The sequence below is a fragment of the Syngnathoides biaculeatus genome, chromosome 19 (genome assembly GCF_019802595.1).
Source record: "Syngnathoides biaculeatus isolate LvHL_M chromosome 19, ASM1980259v1, whole genome shotgun sequence".
Lineage (NCBI taxonomy): Eukaryota > Metazoa > Chordata > Actinopteri > Syngnathiformes > Syngnathidae > Syngnathoides > Syngnathoides biaculeatus.
Window position 1 is genome coordinate 13,045,900 of NC_084658.1, and position 20,059 is coordinate 13,065,958.

A 20,059-nucleotide genomic window follows, 5' to 3' on the forward strand; every position below is an offset into this window, starting at 1 on the left:
ACGAGTATTTGAGTTCCTCGGAGCGACCGCCCGCTCGTCATTTTTGCCCTTCGTTTCATCCGTGTCATATGTAATCGTTGAGGTGCGGCGGTCTTGATCGTTTCAAGGGAAAATACAAATTCACAACTGGATTTATTGGTCAGAAATCTGACTTTGATCTTTTTTTTTCATTCGCGTCCGTGTACCATCTTGTTTGTTGTTTTCTTTTTTCCAATCATAGTTGATGAATGCGAGTTTGTGTAAAAATATTGATGTTGGTATTAAATACTAGCTGAAAAGATCGACGGATTCCGGCAAAGGTTAACGTGTGGCCGAACACGCTTCCGCGTTCTGTAGCCGTCAAGCCCGTCACTGTGTCGGATTTGTTCCAACAAAGTATTTGTATGGGTTGAGACTTTTCTACGCTTTCAAACTTTTCCGTGTAAATCTCGACGACTCACTGAGCAGATCCACGCGTAGATCCAGTTGTCCAAGACAAGCGGGTTAACGGTCCACTTTCTTATCAGCGGAAACATCGACTTTGGCATTAAATATGCCGAGTTTATCTAATTTTTCCACGTACCTTCGTTTATTTTCACCTTCGAAATGTCAAACGCTATCGGACAAGACTCTAGCCGTCGTGCTATAAGACATATTTTTGTGTCGTCTCCAACCGATTTTAGCATTGAACTATGCTTTACTAGACCGGCAATATGGCGACGTAAACAAAAGTCAGGTGATTTTTATGACGTAGGTCCACGAGCTCTATACACTAACACAGGAGGCTTGAAACCTTCCCTTCGGTCCCCGGACTACAGTCTCTACCAGGTAAACCACAGCTGCACCCTGGGGGGAAGGGGGGGGGTGGTCTTGCAGTCTACATTGTGTTCATCTCCAAGCAACTTTAAAGTTAGACTGGTTGTCATATATTTGTCCATACCCCGGAGATTCTAAACAGCTGTTTCCACGGCGGATTAAGACCCGCTCCCTTAAGGGCTCTTAAGTTGCCGTCCTCGTAAAGTGCAATGTTTCACCAGTACGCCTTCGCCTTCTGCCCTGAGAGCAGACTGATTCTCTCTCTCTCTCTCTCTTTTTTTTTAAAGTGCTCAGATAAAAAGAAATGACCTTGAGGTGACTTTGATTGTTGTAACGGCGTGTAGGTTTTTGTCAGCACTCTATACTGGTTCAAGTCTTCTGACTGGAGCACTTTTCTGTAATTGCTTTCTTGATGTCAGATCACGAAGTCCATCATGTTTTCGAATGTTCTCTGTCAAGAAACATTTGTATGTGGTTTGTCACATCGCTCTACCCTTAGCAATCCTGAATGGGATTGAGCCGGACCAGGTCAAAGTTAAATGCAGATTCCGGCTACGTGTTGATCATCGCAAACATCCACTCTTTCCTTCCTCTTTGGCTTTGTGCTTTTCTTCCATGACAATCGTGCCATGTTTTTGTGGTTCATTAAAACAGACGTAATGTATTTTCTGTGCAAAGCCTCAAAACCAGTTATCGGGTCGCACATTTTCCGTTGCGGTGCCGATTCGCTTCATGTGCGGTGAAGAGTTGCCGACCGTAATTGTTTTTGTGATGGTCCACTTCAGCCGGTTTGGTGTGCAGCGTTTGGTTTTCCCCGGATGCTTTGGTAGCTTGCAATCAGGGTGAACAAAGGTGCTCAAGTTTTTACATAGTAGGACGTTGTAATACCCTCGGTGGTATCGTGTTGGATCCCCAAGAGCCTCTCGAGCTATCCATCCTTCAAGTCTCTGCAGCTGTAGGGGAGGACTGTGGTGATATTGAGAGGAACCAGATGCTTAAATCTCTCTTAGCTATCATGTTGTCCCTCCCCGAGTGTCAGGCCCGAAGCCGTGTCAGGGAAATAATGACGCTCACCTGTTCAGAAGCAACAAGTGACACATGGAACTCTCAGCGATGGCCACTTATGACTCGCCGGCAGCCCGCGGCCCGACCGGCCACTGGAGTCCAGTTGCCTGTGGGACCCGCAGAGGAGTAAACAAACTCTTCGATCTTGTTTACGGCCACCTCAAGACTGACAGAAATCCAAAGCCGTTAATAGGGGATGTGCAAGTGATGGATCGCAAAGAATCTGCCTGCCCGGTCCCCCGAGCGCCGGTCCTGAAATACCTCAGTCGCTTTATTGGCAATTAGAGATGCCCTGACTGTATTTCTTTCCCCGATAAGGGAACTCGTAACATCCTCCGCGTGGCTTTTCCCAAATCACAAATCAGGCATGTTGTCAGCTGCAGTGTCATTTTCATCTTAACGGAGTGATGGGAATCGATGCGGATCCACACGAGTGAATAGTCATGGTCGTGGATTTGGAACCGATCCCGCGCGATTAACAGCGTAGCTATCGGTTGTCATTCGTACGGAAGAATTATAGCGCTGCGTTCTACTAAGCAAGCTCATAAATCAGAGTGCATTTGTGAGCAAATTGAGACGAGGTCATAACTATTTCGGTATTTTTTTTTTGTTGTCGTTTTGTTCCGTGGTGCGCCATGACATTCCCCCCCCCGTTTTGCAGTCCGGTCTGAGCCATGGCGCAATAAATGCTGGGAAACCGAATGAATGCGTGCCGATACCCGATAACGAGGCCTATCTTTGGCACGTCGTGCCCACCAACTGCGATTTTTAATGACTTTCCAAATCAATCACGAGATCTGGGTCGCCGCCACAGAGGTCGGCTGGCACGCACACAAACAAAAGAAATCCCGCGTCCGCAGTCTTTATTGTTTTGCCGGCGAACGTACTGCTTGTTTTGATCCGTTTTTTTAATTCAAGGAAAGTTTTAAGACTGATTGTGGCACTCGTCTCTCTTCTGAGAGCAGCAATTCTATCGACTGATGTGTTTATGCACTTTGCATGACATAATACAGAGATTTGATGAGTCAGCAAACGTAGGGGTGAAGACACTCGGTCCCGGTCACCGGCAGCGAGGAACTTCAGTCGGAGTTTCGCGTTGATAAGTGTAAGGAATGTGTGGGATCGTGTGCGTACGTTTCCTTCTCCGTGAGAAAAACACCTCCCGCCGCAGCCGTGGTACGGTCATACCGGTGGACTTAAAAAATGTTTTCTGGTGTGTGAACTGCGTCATCAGTAACGTGGAAAAATGAGGAAACGAGCTGAGTTGTTTTTTTTTTTTTTTTTTTTTTTGGGTCAATTCGGAGCTTCCTGGCAAAGTTTGCCGGTCACGTCGGGCTAATCCACTTTGCTCATGGGAAAGTCTGTGAACTCGCCGCTTGCTCAGGTCTGATCCTTCACTCCTGACTGTAATCTCGGGACAAAAGGCAGGGTTTTAAATTTGGTGTACTGTATCACATTTAAATCAAATCTATTTTTGAACATTAAAACTGATAAGTACACTTCAATACGAGTCCGCATTGAAGGAGCTTCCGGTTTTGTTTCTTGTTGGTTTTTGTCTGAACTTATATTTTCCTCATTTGCGGTCCCCTGGGTGTCCCCCCACAAACCCCCCAGTGGACTTTCCTCTTCCAACAGAAAGTCGATTGTGAGAACATTCAGGACTTCACCTCATTGCGGAGTTTTTTTTTTAAATTGTATTTTATTTTATATCGCGAGGAAAGAAAGTCCTGAGGGATAGAGTTCCGCGGCTGCTCTTTGATGTTCCAAATGAGGATCAGACGAGCCAGGTTAGGACCAAAAGCCCGCCCCAGCGCCACCAGAGAGATCGAAGGAGCGGGAGGACCTCAGCGGGATCCCTTTAATGCTTTATCTCCTCCCCCTCCTCATCTTTCTTCAATCAGCCGGTCTTGGCAGCCTCTGCCTCGCTGAGTCATGCAACCACTTCATCGGTGCCTTCGGGCGGGGATTCGCAAAAATTTTTTTTTTTACAAGGACCCCCATAATCTCATAAGCCGTAAATGGAGCTCCTGTGTTTACCAGTTATGCCGTAAGAATGATAAATGTATCCTATTTTTTTTTTAAAGTCATTATGCGATTATGTGATGTTAAAGTCAAAGTTTAATTGGGGGGGGCATAGAATAAATTTCAAAAATTCAACTTTATTGTCCTATTACGCTTACGAATTGTAACTTGCGAATTCCCACATGGTGGTGCCTCAGTTCTCGACCACAATCCGTTACAGAAGACGGATCGAGAACAGATTTGTTCAAAAGCCGAATCAACCACCACGCAAGTAATGTTATTTTCGTTTTTTTTTTGTTTTTTTTTTTCGAGGGTTCGTTCGAATTGACAATAACAAAGCGCGTCGTGGGTGGGTCAGCTGGTCTGGCCGCGCACGTTGTGTTATTTCCGGGTTTTGTTAGGGTTGTTCGAGTACCGATTTTCGTTTGAAAACCAAAGCAAAAAAATGTAAAAATTTTCGTTTGAAAACCGATTTATTCGAGGACGTTCGACAACCGAGGCTGTACTCTATTTGATTTAATTTTTTTAAAAACCCATCTTTCTCTGAGCCCCCATATTTGCCGCGTTTGTGCTTTTGTAAACACTCTACAATACCATAAATGTTTGGCCAAAGCCCTGTCTTATAGAAAAGTGGTGCTTTGGTGCCACCTAGTGGCATATTATTGCTCGAGGAAGTAAAGCGAAGTGACCGGAGAAGCCGCAGCTCTGTCTAATATAAAAAGTTAGTTCATCTTTTTAGGAAGGTGACAATTACTTGGTCGCCAAAGGCATACTCTTCTGTATACTGTATTTTAAAAATGTCATATTTATATGATGATACGTTACACCAACAACTCGGGGGTGCACCGCAATGAGGTATGAGGAGATTAGCCGAGAAAACCGAGCCCAGGGGCTCGCACTCGGGTTCGGACACAAGCTCCCGGAGAAACGTGCGCGCAGAAATCTGTGGTGAGTTCAAAGGTCGCAGCAGATGTCAGACGAGGGGCGGGCCAGACTTAACCCCTGACCCGGGTTTTGAAATTGAAGGTGAATAAGTAACACGTGTGTTCGACTTTTTCCTCGAAGACACATTTGATGTATTAACGGAGGGGAACAACTAACTAGCCTCAGAATACTATGATGCGATTTTATTAGTTACATATAGAAATATGACTATATTTTGATAGTTCCATGATTTTTTTTTTTTGATTTTTTTTTTTTTTTTTTTTTTTTTTTTTTTTAAAGGCAGTCGATGAAGTCAATCAGTTGCTGTGGTGTAAAAAGATTCACTTTGACTTTGCGGGGTCGGCTCCCCCTTGCAGGCGCTGCAAAAACGAGAGCCTGCAGCTGTTCCCGGGCGCCATTCATCACAATCAGCCTCGAGTCAGCGCCGCTTTTGGAGCGCTGTTAATTCCTTTCATTGCCGTAAAAGAAAAGCCATAAAGACCGGAGATCATCGCTCCTGTCGCAGAGCATAATGCAAGGAAGTCGAGCATCTTTTTTTTCTTTTCTTTTTTTTAATGTTAGATCACTCAGCCTCCTTTACCTCCCCCCAAATCCCCGGCATCTCTTCCAGGCTTTTAACGGTGATTTATTTCAGAACCGGCCGCATTTCCAGCTTTAAATCTCGTGCCCCTGCATTCCCACCGTTGTGTCTCGGCCTCCATCAGATGATTATCTGCTGCGTCCTGTGTTGGCGCCGACTCACGCTGTTGGCTCAGCACATCTCAGTTGCTGACTGAAGCCGCGTGTGTGTCCACCGATTCATCCAGTTGTTGCACTTCCTGTCCCGCACGGTGACACTGATGCCCAACGTTTGCTGTCCCTGCAATTCACGCGTCATTGGATCCATACTGTTGCCCCTGGGTTGTTTTCTTTGTTTGCCCCCCGCCCCTCCGCCCGTCCTTCACTATTGCTCCAAATGCGAATGTCCTTGTTTTGGAGCAGTACATGACTAATTAAATTGTCTTTGTAGTGGTGGGATTACCGCAGTGCCTTGAAATGTGAGTTACGACTTTTTCGAAATACGAGCTGTCGTTCGGATGATGTGCGTGTGTGCAAAAAGACGAGTCGTGGATGACAGCAATGAACTCAACTCGCTTCAGAATGAGTTTGTTTGAAGTTAGCAGTTTGGCAGCTCGCGAATAATTCTTCCAAAAGAAGCTTGAAGCTATTGCCAGTGCCAGTTTAAGTTCACTGTCAAGATAAAAACAAAAAACAAAGAATTACCTATGTCCTTAAAACAACCACTTATATTTGGAAACGTAAAATACTTTTTTTGGAAGTATTTAAATTAGGGAAATTGAAAAAAGTCACTGTCATAGCATATTTCAAAACATTTTTTTAAATGTTCCGACAGTTAATTCCACATTTTTACATATTTATATAAAAATGGTTAAATTTTCTCTTTGTTTTTGCACATTTTTTGGATAGAGATGAAATGAACAATTGTCTCATTTTTTTTTAAATTTTTGATGTATTTTGAGACAAAATGATTAAAAAAATCATTTTTGTGTATCAAATACATTTTTGACACATTTCCATTATTATCCTACGCTGTACATTCCAGCTATTAACCCAGGTGGCGAATTAGCCAACCTCCATTACTTTTCACTATTATTATGTATTTTTGGGCATGATTACATATCCATCCATCCATTTTCTTGGCTGCTTATCCTCACGAGGGTCACAGGAATGATTTTATGTGATTACCGTCAAATTAATTTAACTATGGACAGAGAAATAGCCATTCAGGGTCACTCTTGCCATCAACAGGAAAAAAAAAAACCTCCACCAGCTTGGATAAAATGTATTTTTGAAATATCTAAAACTCCATTTCACACTTTTCTCCTTGGCCTAGGAATCGAAATGAACTTGCGGCCGAGGTCGTTTCCTTTCGATGTCGCTGAAGTCTCATGAGCAGGATTCCCCAGCTCAGAAAGCGATACTGTTCCTCTTTCATTATTCATCGAGCAAAGAATTGATTTTTTTATGTTGTCATTTGCGTCTAAAATTGAGGAAGTCTGGGGTTACCACTTTTTTTTTCCTCCAAGGGCTTAGTTCTCAAAGGATTTTTATTTTATTTTTTCCCCCCCATGCTGTGTGGCGTCTGTGTGAAAATATCCACGGGCTCAATATCTAATGAGGATTAAAAAAAAAAAAAAAAAAAAAAAAAAAGCAGGAGGACTAATCAGGCCACATGGGGGCCCCAGAGATAGAACAACGAGGAGGGACGACTCCTCTGGGACTCAAATGCAGAAGAGAACAGGCACTCGGATGAGAGCAGCCCTCCACAAAGGCAGAAATGAACTTTGAATTTGGCTCAATCCCAAATGTGTCCACCAATACCTCCAAATTTGCCGTCTCCAAAATTGCTTATTTTTAGGAAGTACAGAAAAAAAAAAGCCACGTCTCCTCCGGACCCCCTGACCAGACAAAAAGGTTTTCGTACGTCGCAAACGCAAACGACTGTGGTGACATCATCTCGGCAAATGTTTTGTCAGAGGTCTTCGAGCCAGGACCAAACAGTTTTACTAGCCACTCATCCTTTGTCCAGATAATGTTGTGAACTCATTTTCTCACCCCAAATTTCCTCGGCGGTTATACTGAACAGTTGTGCATTCTTAACGCCACGTTCTGCTCGTGGTTATGAAATTGATGATGCTTGTAGAGTCCCTACAAGCAGTTTTTTTGTTGTTTTTTTTTTTTTTAGTTTCTGCTCTGTTGGCAGGAAATCACCCTCATGAGACTCTTTCGCTTTCAGCGTGATGGATGACACACAAATAAACCCTTCTATGAGGGCAAATACTTCCTCAATTCGCAGTTTTCACTGACCGAGAGGGGTTGAAGTCCACCACATGATGTTTTTGATTTCTAACGACAAGCGGCTATCGTTCTAAAAGTAGATCATCATTCACGGCATCTCAATGTTCAGATGACTTTGAGTCATTTTCTTGTTTTTGCCTGCTGCGTAGTAGTACTGGAAATACCCTAAGCACTGGTCACTTTTCACAAATTCACTTATTTGTATTTGTATGTATATATTTTTTTGTAATGTAGAGTTGATCTCCAGCTATTTGCTATAAATTGATTGGTTATGAGTATTTGTTGCTTTCTGGTGAGAAATTGTTGTTGCCTCCATTGGTGCAACAGACTCCGTCATCAGACGTTTCCCACAATGTCTTTATTTAGAGTTCTTGTTTTTTTTTTTTTTATTATCTATTTTTGTGCTGTAACGTATCCCGGCGAATGATCATAAGTGAAACTGGAGTTGTAACTTTCATGTGGTTAGCTGGAGCGCAGGAACACGCACCGCATACGAGCGCCATTGTTATTTTTGCACGTCTGTTGGCTTTGCAGGGTGCCTCCAGTAACTGATTCAGTGGTTGCTGGTGAGTAATGACTCATGGTGGCGGGGAGGGAGCCCTCTGATGGAATGTCTGGGAGAAACCCCCCCCCCCCCCCCGGAACAGGGAAAACATCTACTTTAACTCCTCAGATGGGACGATGCGCCTCAAGACACCCACCCCCACAAACCCAGATGGTTGGGTACTTTTTCTCAGAAATTAGACTACCGTATTTTCGGCACTATAAGGTGCACCGCATTATAAGGGGCATAGAATAGATGCTGCAGTAGAGGTTGGGGTTATGTTATGCATCCATTAGATGGAGCTGCACTCAAGGCTCAATATTGATCCATATATAAGGCGCACCTGATTATAAGGCGCACCGTCGGCTTTTGAGAAAATTAAAGGCTTTTAGGTGCAGCTTATAGTGCGGGAAATACGGTACCTTTTCCCGCTATGATGTACTGGATATTAAGAGTTGAACCACAAAATTAGTAAAACCACACCAAAATTGAGATAAACGTATTTTGGAAGTTGCACATTTTAGTTTTGTACTGTGCTATATATGTTGAGAAAGGTCCTAAAAGGGCTGCAACAAGTCATCGAATAACTTGAATAATTTGATTGCAAAAAACGTCAAAGTAAAATCTCGGCAATGGTCTGGCTACTAGCATGTTTTTTGGTTTTTTTTTTTTTTTTGGGAAGCGTCGGCATTGTCCGCGGGGGCTGAGTCACTTGGAACCTGCCATCTTAATAACTCACAGACTGAAAGGTCAATTACAGAAATACCAGTGGTACCCCTTGACGACTCCCAAACCCATCACCCTAATTAAATATCCTTTGTCGACCTTTTCTTTGAACCATATTCATAGCAAGATAATCACCCCCCCCCCCTTTAAATACTAGAAGAGGTTTTTGGCATTGGACACCACCAAAAATCATAACATTCGAATCTGAATCATGACATCATAACTTTTCAATATTTAAAATGACTCCCTCACAGACATTTTTAAAAAATAGACGCCCCCCCGCAACAAAAAAAATCACATTTAATGGTTGAACAAGCAGCCAAGGAGATCCAACTACCGTATTTTCCCCACTGTAATGCGCACCTAAAAGCCTTTAATTTTCTCAAAAACCGACGGTGCGCCTTATAATGTGGTGCGCCTTATATATGGGTCAATATTGAGCCTTTTGTGCAGCTCCATCTAATGGATGCATAACGTAACCCCAGCCTCGACTGTAGCGTCTATTTCGTGCGCCTTATAATGCGGAAAATACGGTATTTACATCCAAGCAATTAAGAAGTAAATATTGTTGTATTCCAAAGCATGACATGGCCGAGTAACATGTCAAATCCAGGCTTCAGTATTTCATATAAAGACACACTTCACGATCCGCCGCATTTTGCAAAAACACGCTTCTAACGAGAACGCCGAAATTATAACCTCCTCTCTAAGCGCGCTGCTATTTTGGGCCTTTGAACTGGGCTCCACCGCACTTTTCTATACAGTACAGTAAAAAGTGGCTTGAAGGCTGGGAGGGTTCCAGTCCACACGGAGAGCTTTCATCCCCTCCAACACACACAAATAGCGAGCTAACCATACTGAGGGAATTTAAATAAAACCCATATGGAGCCGCCGTGGTTCTTCTCAGTTCGAGGTAATCCCCGGTAGTACGTTGCTAGCGCCGCAGAACCGAGTCCGCCGGTGACGCAACGCGCGCAAATCCCGCACCGTTTCCGATATCCAATCACACCGTAATGACGCTCCATCCTCTCAGCGTTGATTTCGCTTCCCCGAATCCATCAGAAGTGCATGCAGTATCCCAATGTTGACATCGCCGGGGAACGTATGTAGGTCAATCTGGCTTTGCCTCATTTAAAGCCACGCAGATATTTGCCCATCATATTAATATCACATATCCATAGCGTCATGCGACGTTTGTTCGGAAGGTCGCTGACATGTTCTTGAAAACTGATTCTCGCATTCGTTCGTTTGACTGTTTTCGGTCTAATTTGAAATCCGGATGTTTCCTTGTCGCTAAAATGAGCAGCATACACAGCGATGCTCTTTTGTAACGTTTTGCTCGGACACGCTTGATCCAGCGGCTATCTATAATCCATTTTGTTGTTTTTGTCAGTCAGCAGCACGCAACGCAACGGAGTAACCCCCCCCCCCCCCTCCTCCCTGTGCCATATATCGCATGTGCAGCTGCATATTACACAAGTGTCCAGAGGCGTCCAGATGAAAAAGTCTCCCGTCATGACCCGTCCCCGGAGTTCATGAATCAGAGCCTCTGTAAAGTAAACGTTTTCCAGTCCAGCGGCCGCCGTGAAATCCTCTTTTCGCGTGGAAAGTTGCCCCACGAGCGACATACTCTGGCAACCGTCGCTGCGGGTTCGCGTGCGGGCCAAGCGTTCGCTACTAGCAATTTGTCAAAGTGGGGGAAAATGTGTTTGTCTCGTGGAGAAGCTGTGATCTTCTCTTCTGTGTCTTTCTCTTTGAGAACAACTTCTCTATGCACACCCCCCCTCCCTTCTTTTCTTGTCACAGCTGATGTTTTTGGCGCAGCAAATCGCACGGACCCGCACGCCGCGCGCGCGCTCACCCGCGCACGCTCTCTCCTTTTGCGCTTTTTAATTCTCCGCAAAATCCACCCGCCAAACGGGGGGCGCGCACGCCAGAGCGCGATTCTCCGCTCGGCTCGCCGGATCGCCGCCTGACACGCGAGGGGAAAGGAGTGCAAAGCGTCTACAGGGACAAGAGATGAAAGAGTGAATGATGGATGGACGGAAGACGGGGAGAAGGGGCGGAAGCAGCACGAGAGCAAGCCCGGGGATTGAACTGAAGCGATGCACTGATGACACAAAGCGGCGCGCTCACATCTGGAACAGCTTCAGGAGCTGCACCTGAAGGAAGACTTTTTTTTTTGTTCTGACCTCTTTAAATCTGAATCTCTGTGGAGTGCCGGTATGCTTTCCCCGTTGAGCATGTGCAACTGAAAAACAAGAGGACACAATCATGGGAAGCAAACTTACAAGGTAAGAATGAGGCGGCGAAGGAATGAAGAACGTTGCACAAAGGAGTTACTGGAGACTAAGATCCTGTTGGTTTTGGCACAGCTCGTCCTGCTGCTCCACATGTTTATGCACATAAACAGTTTGTTTTTGAGAATGATCCCAACAGGCCGCGCCAGGAAAGGAGAGCACCTTCCAGAGAGCTAATAATCCCCCCCCCCCTTTCGCCACCCCCCCCCCCAAAGTCCCCTCCCTCCACGGGCCTCCCAGCCTACCTGCACCAGTCACAACACGCTGGAAAGCCGCGGGGCGCTCAGAGTGTCCACGGGACACACAGCCGCAGAGACCGACTGAGATTCAGCAACCAGGATGTCAAAAACCTCCAGGCTGGCCCGGCCTTCCTCGGCCGGCCCCGGATCCAAGTTGCCCTCCCCCAGGAAGGAATGCCCTGGCACAGCTGCTCTGGGCAGTCAGGCCCGGGTTCAGAGCGTGGGCGAGAAGCTGATGAGGGCGGGCACTGACAGTGCGTTAACAAGACAGAAATTGCTCACGGACAAAGCACAGAGCGAAAGCCAGGTGGAACAAAAGGGCCCAGGTGAGACTGGACCTGCCATGGATTCAAACCCTCCAAAGAGTAGAACCGGCACGCATAAAGTGTCCAACCAGCATCAAAACTCTGTCCACAGTAAGTCATAATTTAAATATCAACTCTTATCGACTCATTCAATAATAACTCTAAAACCTGGAAGTCGGTCCTTCTCGTGTTTCAAAGAGGTCCTCTTTTTGTTGGCTAAATTTAGGGATTAAGACTTTTATGCTTGCCTCCCTTTGACTCATCTTCTTACCCTGCAGGAAAGGAAATTAATTTGTCGAGCATTTGTTACATCAACCTCAAAAACCACACTCGTTGCTACAGGTTCTGCTCAGCTATGTATTCAAATCATAACAGTCTTTTTTTTTTTCCAGCCACAAAGTTTGAAGTGTGCTTGACATGACCAGAAGACGTGAAACTGAAGTACCCCGTTTATAGAAGCATTCATTCATATTTGGCTGGATTTTTTTTTTTTGCTGACAGTTTGATCCACGGTAAACCTTTTAGGCAAACACATCCATGTTTCCTGTATACGTGGATATCCTTGCCCCCCCCCCCCCCCCCAACCCCTCCAGTTGCTATCGCTTTGGTCTGACACAGGGAAAGTGAAAAAGGAACAGCAAATATTGCTGCACCTCAACGGGGCACTGATTACAAGGGAAGGGGTGTGCTCTTGAAGAAAGGAGTCTTATCATTGACCTTTGGCTTTCACCAGACTCCCAACTCCGCAGGGCGCCAGCTCTCGCTGTCGTGTCGGGGTCACACTCTCGTTCGGAATCCGAACAACTTTCGATATTGTACTGTAAGCGTTCGGCTGACAGATCGTATATCTTCCTGTCAGCTCCCTCTCAACGAAATCGGCGGCGGAAAGCAGGTGGGTTTGTGACTTTGGGGCGGGTGGAGTCTTAGGCAGCCGAAAGTGGGGTGACGCGAGTAAGCGGAGTGACAGAAGGAGGTCAGGAATGCGAGCGGGGCACACATGCTGGGAAATGAACAGGTCTCGAGCCCTCCCTGTGGGTGAATCCCCTCCCTGTGGTTACAAAAAAAAAAAAAAAAGGAGTGCTTGTGGGTTACACGGGGGCAGGTTTGTACTGGAAACCAGATGTTTCTGTGACTATGAATCAGGATTGCGTCTCTTGTGAGGGTCTTCACTGAGGTCAGATGTCCCCCTTTCTCCCAAGTCCCCTTTCAGTCTCTTGTGTTCTGACAATATTCTTACAGAAAGCAAAAGATCGAGCCAAAAACGTACAAAAGCTGATCAGAGCCATTGAACCCGAGCGGGATCGCAAATATTGTTGAGAAATAGATGAATGGAAAATCAAACTTCGGACATTCCATGTAGACGCGCGTCTCTGGTCCCCCAAGGTGCTGCTATTTCCGGGGCATAATGAAAAGAACCGCGGGGTCATGTACAAGGCAAAGACGAGAAGTGCATGTGACAGGTGACATTTGCACTGCGAGAGCTTCAGAGCTGACCGCGGCTTGACACAGTGGCCGATTTCAGACTTTTTATGTCCCTCGGACATAGAATAGAAGGTTCGTTTTACTTCTGATACCGTTTGAAAGTACATTTCCAACAAGGCGTGGAGTAGCCGGGGCCCATCGTTTTACGCTACCTGGAGCTTGACCAAGCGATTGCTGTTTTCGTTGAGTTCTTTCTCAGTTGTCCTCTCGCTCAAGCTGAAAGGAACTCAGCCGTCGTATCAAAACGTGGGCCCTCAGGTTATCCTGCCCCGTCATGCAAGGATTTGTTCGCATGCCCCTTCGGAGATCCAGCCGGGCGCATTTCTGCGATGAACTCATCGTTTACTGAGCGACTTTAGATGATGACTCATCAAAGCAGCGGACCACTTGCTTGTTACTTCACGTCCGCCGCGTTTGTCACCGAGCAAGCGATGGCAGGATTTGAAACGCATCCTTTTTACAAGGCGAAGACGAAAGCCAGACGTTTTTAAGGAGAATTTAAAAAACACAATCGAAATCGCACTACTCATCTGTTTAGTGTCGAAGCCTGATGAGAGGAACTATTAAGTTGTGTTTTTCTTTCTGGTCTTTTGATGACGGTGTCATTAGCTTTGACTTGTGATCGACATTCTTCGGCCTGGCTGGGAAAAAGTGCAACAAAAGCGATCTTTTCGAGAGCTTTCTTCCATCCAAATGCCACACGCAAAGGTGGGACAATAGCGCTCCTGGAAGAGTGAGTCATTCGAAACATGAGATTACAGTATGTGGGCTAACGGTGCGTTCAGGGGCTTGCAGTCTGGGTTTGCAAATGAATGCCCGTGACTCATCCCTCGAAACAGAAACAGACGAAAAATCGGGCTGCTGAGCAAGAAGAAAGGGTGTCGCTTATGTGATCACTCATGAGTGTGCATTGTAAATCCTCCCCACTGGGACGGCCGTGTTTTTTGGTTTTTTTTCTTCTTCCGGGGGTGCAATTTGCGGTGGGGATTCTTTTTCTTCTCCCCCTCGGCTCCTGAGGCAGGAGACACGGTAGAGGTGATTGGCTGCAGCTGGAGAGTAAATTAAAAAGGCAATCTCATGGAAGACCACCATGGTTTCCAGGCTCCATTTGATGGATTTCTACTTTTGACTTGTCAAAAGTTGTTTGCATTATACTGCGCAGTCTCCAGGACATACTGACACCTTAAAAACAAACAACAACAACGAACTTTTCTGTCTTTAATTGACCAGGAGACAATTAGATTTTCGGTGGCCTTTTTAAAAGTTGTGAACAGCAATCGTGCAATGAAGATGAAGACGAGAAATTAGCTTCGGTTTCCGCAGGGATCGTCGCATTAACCTTTTATTTTGGGCAAAGGACTTTTTCTTGTGATCATTATTAATGTGTACCATGTGATTTTTCCAACTTAGGGGGATAATAAGGCCGACTTAAATCGCTTTCACGGACTGCAGGCGGCGCAAACACATTTTGATAACTCCTATATGAGCATTTTCCATTGGCATAAGGAAGTTCTACGACTTACTATTTTCAGTACCTGCTCGGTTGCAGTTCTAAGGATAGCGAGCGCATACCACGTAGGTGATGTAAACCATAAACGTTTGCTTAATGGTGGAGTTCCAGTGGCCCATTAACATAAATCCTGCAGATGTGTGGTGACATCCATGGATTGCAACTCGGTGAATCCCGAGTGTTAACGTTCACACTCTGATCACGGCTGGCAGTATTCTGTCTCTGATACAATGTCAGTAGCTGGCACATTTGTGGGTCGATCGCAGCGCCAGACCCCATCGGTACCATGTCGGGAAAACCCCCGCTTAGATGATGACGGCCAAAGTGAAAGAGGCCAGTGTCCTTGAACCGCTTTGACTGGCTCTCAGTTGTCAGGTTTATGCCAGAAAACTAAAGGATTTGAAAGTCCTGGAGGCTGTTTTGTGACGGAGAAAATAAAGGCCCTCATCCACAGCTACCACAGAAGCAGGACGGGTAAAACGAGGAGAGTGTGTGAGATTTATTCCTGACGCATTGGACTTTGCGCAACCGCAAATAAACCCGACTTCCTGCTCACCGTTGAATCTCTCTCACATGTGTGACAGTAGGTTTCTCAACCCCTTCACATAATTTCTCCTTTGGACTTCTTCTCCTTGCACTTGGCAGTCAGCGCCCCCTGCTGCGCAGCCAACGGGATTTTAGCTTGGCTCGTCGCCATCATAATGGAGCCTGGAGTCTTGTGCAGAGTTACGTCAGTGTGCCATGTGACGTTTATAGGTTTATACCTCTGAGCGTGACTTGTTCAATTAGGCCAAGGCGAAGAACTTCAGAGTGAGCACACAGTTTAACTCCCAACTTCTCGCATCCCTTCTGGGTAAACCACAAGAATCATCGACTCTGGGATCAGCTCCTCCCTTGCGTTTGCTCTTAGATCAGGGGGATTTTTTTTTTTTTTTTTTTTTTTTTTTCAGAAGGGGAATAATACGCTTTGGTCATGCAATGAAGTCAATGGTAAGACATCCAGGCTTGTCAACTAGACAGCCGAAAAACCTCGTTGACACAGAGTTCCAACCCGGCTGCGTCGCTAAGCTGCGGTGGGGGGGTGGGAGAAGGGGTGGATTTGTGATGAACTGAAGGTAACAGCCGGAAGTTTAATGGGTCTAGAAAATTGGGAAATACACGGTGACGTACCATTCATCCTAATGCATTTGTTTACTAAAGTATTGTCTTTTGCTAGTCACAATTTGAATTTCATACTGTGCACTCTTTCTTTAAGGCCTCATGTTGCCACAAGATGGTGCCAAAGCCCTGGCTAGGTGGAAAGTAGTTATTAGTGTCAAGGGGAGTGTTGTTAAAGTGATGCTTCTCAATTTAAAGCCTTTGTGCATGACTTTGACCCGGATGACTGAGAATCCACAGATTTCAAGAAAGGAAAAACAAAACTGTGCTTGGCATAGCATATAATACTACACATAATATTAGACCATCCATGTGTGATTGACTGCTGACCAGTCCAAGGTGTTGTCTGCCTTCTGCCCCAAAGTCAGTCGGGAAAATCTAAAGCTCACCCATAAATAGGACAGGTGGATTTTTGAGATCCTCTGGGTCAAGAAGGCAATAACTCTCGTACTACGCAAAATAAAACCCATGCATGGACTTTGCTCCCGCATGCGTTGTCTGTGCGCCATCGTAGCACAAGATTCCAGACGGAAGCGCGAGTTCAAGCTTGTGTGATTTCCACTCTGTGGTTACGTCTGTCCCTGTAGGCTACTCCAAAACAGGTGCCGACTTTCAATATCGTTTCTTAGCTCCCTGCGGCCTGAGCGTCTTCTAAGCCCTCTTTGTGAAGTTTCAGCGCCCCCTCGCTGTACAAGTATTGCCCTATTCCTTAAAACTCCGAATGAACCTTGCCTGATATTACAAAACGGTACAAAACAACATTCGTCATGAGGAAAAGCTAAAAAGGGAGAATTTTACATGAATGACTCACTCTTACACCCTAATAGCTCCATTTTGGGGCTTTTGATCCTGCGGGACATTTGAAATTAATAAAGTTGCAGGAATGGAGGTAAATAATCACTTCTCTGAAGGTGGTTGACTTCCACTATTACTATTTTCCCCCAAAGGAAATAACATTTAGTGAATTAATCAAACTCTTGCGCTCATAAAACCTTTATTAGCTGTTCAGGCGCTCTTTAAGAAGCAATTTAACATTCTTTACTGTTCCACAAGCGAGAAGAAAAGTTACCCACTGTATAATAGAACAGTAGCTACACTTCACCCTTTGAAAACATCCGATGGGCGGATAATGGTGCAAACAGCTCTGGTTTTTCATGTTAGCCGTTAGCCATGCTACACACTGTTTACGTTAGCATCCTCTTGGTAATTGGCTAAATATGTGATTGCTATTTAAGTAATTGTTTTCCGGTAAGATGGAGATACCAGACATGTGTCCTGGGAAGCACTGAAATCTATTTTAAACCAAAGAAAAAGCAAAATACAATTTATATTTTGATTCGTTTCACCTGTATTTCGTGTGACCAGAAGTAATCTTTAATTAGCTGACCTCGCTCAAACACACACACACACACACACACTGTTTACGCTCAAAGGGAGAACTTATCATCGTGGTGGGGGAACCGAGTGTTTCTCAGCTCTGCATAACGTCAACACACATTTGTTTGTCGTCGCCCGATTATGGCCCGGAAGTTTCTGACAAGCGAGCGTCGCTCCCGTCAGCGGCAAGACGTCACGTGCGGCACCGCTAATGGAAGTGACAGCTGGCAGTTCACTTGACGCGCAACCACCGTTTAGCAATTATTCATGGCTGGCACGTTCTCCGGAGGACCTATAAAGGCTGGTGTTGTTAAGTAACTTTTTATCTTTATGTATCAAGTCCGGCTGAGTTAAGATTGACGTGCAGAGAAAGGAAATTGCGAGGTTTTGCAAGAATAAAGCCACGTTACGGCTAAAGGGCACAAATTTTGTTCTTGGGTAACACAGCATTGCCAAATGTGGGAAATGTGTCATTCTAGATTTGTTTTGACAGTTGACAACGGCTTGAAACGCACGATACAGACACGAAAATGCAGTGTGGTGTGTTATATTATGAGGAAAATATCAATTCCTTTTATGTTGTGAGCATTTTTCTTCTACTGTTAGTATTCAAGTCCTGAGACGGAAATCGTTTTCCTTTCCTTCAAAGACAAATTGAATTATGAGAATAAAGCTGCACTAGTAAAGGAGAAAAGTTGGAGTATTGCAAGAGCAGAGATATTATTATGAGAGGAAACTTGCACTATCAAAAAAGAAGTAACAAAATAGTAATTGTGTGACAAAGTCGTTAGCGTTTCCTCGCTACTACAGATGGAGATCACACAAATGTGCTTATTTTTTTAATTTTTTTTGAGCGTTCGCATTGCTTGTCATTTTTCCATCACTCTGAATACATCTTAGTAAGAGCCATTTTTCTTTGGATGCCTCACTGGGCAGTAAAAGTGCACAAAATGACGCTAAACACACGGCATTCTTCTATAAACCTGAGGCGGAGTTCTGTTTCTATGACAACACGGTCATGTGTTTACAGTAAACCTGATGCTTGCTTGTGAAGGGATCATGGCACTATACGGTATTCCCTGCCCTTCAGTGTACCTGTGCAGTCTTGGACATCATAACGGCATATGTTTTATATGCCCAAGTTTTGGTTACATTTCTCCCTGTGCATCTTATTCAAGAGTTTGTCTTAGTTGTCGAGCGGTCGAGTTGTTGCTTCAACTACGCCCCCCCCCCCCCCCCCGTGGAAAGATTATGAAACTGGCTTTGGAGCGGAGGGGAGCAGCTCACAAGGGGTTTTGGCTGATTTGAGGCTAAATATACGTAAAAGGCAGCTTGGTCTATGGGCTAGAGGGGGGGATCTCAGGGGATGGCAGCCTTTTGATGCTAGCCCCCCACCTCCCCCACCCCACCCCACCCCCCATGTTCTCACTCTCCCTATCGGTTTAGTAGTAACATGCCCTGCAAGCCAAAACTAACATGAAGCCAGCAAGAGTCTGACTTTCAGGTCTTTCCCATGGCTTTGAAATCTATTTGGATCTAGCGGAGAAAACAAAACCGCCATGGAAAAAAGCAGAGCGCTATTTTTGTACCGATGCATATGCGACGCGTGCTTAAACGACAGCTCCAGAAGTTTTGAAGAGGCGCTGCGCTATCCTGACGTCTCACGTGGCATCAGCATCTTTAAATAAAGAAATAGGCATTGCAAAGAAAGACCAAGGAAAAAAAGGTCCGGTAGACTTCGTTCCCACATTCCCAGTATGGAAGAAAGATGATTTTTTTTTTTTCAGCGGGAGGGAACGTTCTTATTATTGGGAGGGGCAGGCAGTGTGAACCTGCCTCTTCCCCTCAATCTGCTGCCATTTGTGGGTCTGAAAGGCATCCATCTGTCACTCGACTCGACTCGGTTCTCCCCCCGGCAGGCGCAGGTGCCGCTCTGACAGCGCGACTGCCACAGAAGGTACACCCGGCGCACGCAAAGTGAACAGCGAAGACGTGTAATCCTCACCTGCTCGCTCTGGCGCTGTCAAATGTTTTTGCTTCGTTTCGTCGCGTTTAGTGCGCCTCGCCTTTCAGCAAAAGGAGGATTTATCTAGCGGGGATTAAGCAAGTTTTTTTGTTTTTTTTCGGGGCCTAACGCAGAGAGAAAGCGCATCTGCCGCACTTCCTTAAAACCTGCACCTGCCTCCTTTTTATTATGTTCTCCATAAATGACTCGGAGGCAACATTCCTATAGGAGCAGTTGTGGGAAGTAACTAAGTACAAATACTTTACTGTTCTTGAGCAGACTTTATCTGCACTTTAGTTGACTTCAGGGGTGCCTTGACATACGAGTGAGCTGGCTTACAACAGACGTCAACAATATAACAACACTCACGGGCAAACAATATTCTTCATCCTTTTTTCCGTTCACCGAGTCTCTATTTCTGTACGTGTGATTCATATCTCAGGGACTAAAAACAGGAACGTCAGCGATAGCAGTTTTTGGTGAAGTTTTAGTTTGCTCATGCAGGACGCGCTGCTGTCAGTTCGGTCTCGGCTATCCTGTCAACGTTTGTTTCCACTGTGTAGTGATTTTTATCGTTAGTACGGCTACTCTGGAAAAGGGTTTGTTTTTTACTCCAGTACATTTTTGCATGTACATTTATCTTTACTTAAGTAAAGATGTTGAATTAAGGCATACCCGCCGTGGCCTTGTGTATTTTATCGTTTCATGCGGCAGCGTCTGTGTCTCT

At 45.3% G+C, this 20,059-nt stretch overlaps 1 protein-coding gene across 7 annotated transcripts in view; it reads left to right on the forward strand.

The window, feature by feature from the left end:
• The window catches only part of si:ch211-285f17.1 (sickle tail protein homolog), an 85,925-nt gene that overhangs the window by 10,806 nt on the left and 55,060 nt on the right, over nt 1-20,059 (forward strand). For 4 of the 7 annotated variants that reach the window (XM_061805437.1, XM_061805442.1, XM_061805438.1 and 1 more), the window contains exon 1: nt 11,889-11,911. The exons of 2 other annotated variants lie outside the window; for them this stretch is intronic. The gene's annotated coding sequence lies outside the window, so the exon portion shown is untranslated. Of the gene's footprint in view, nt 1-11,888; nt 11,912-20,059 lie in introns of those variants that run through there. One more of the 7 variants, XM_061805448.1, reaches the window with a different exon arrangement.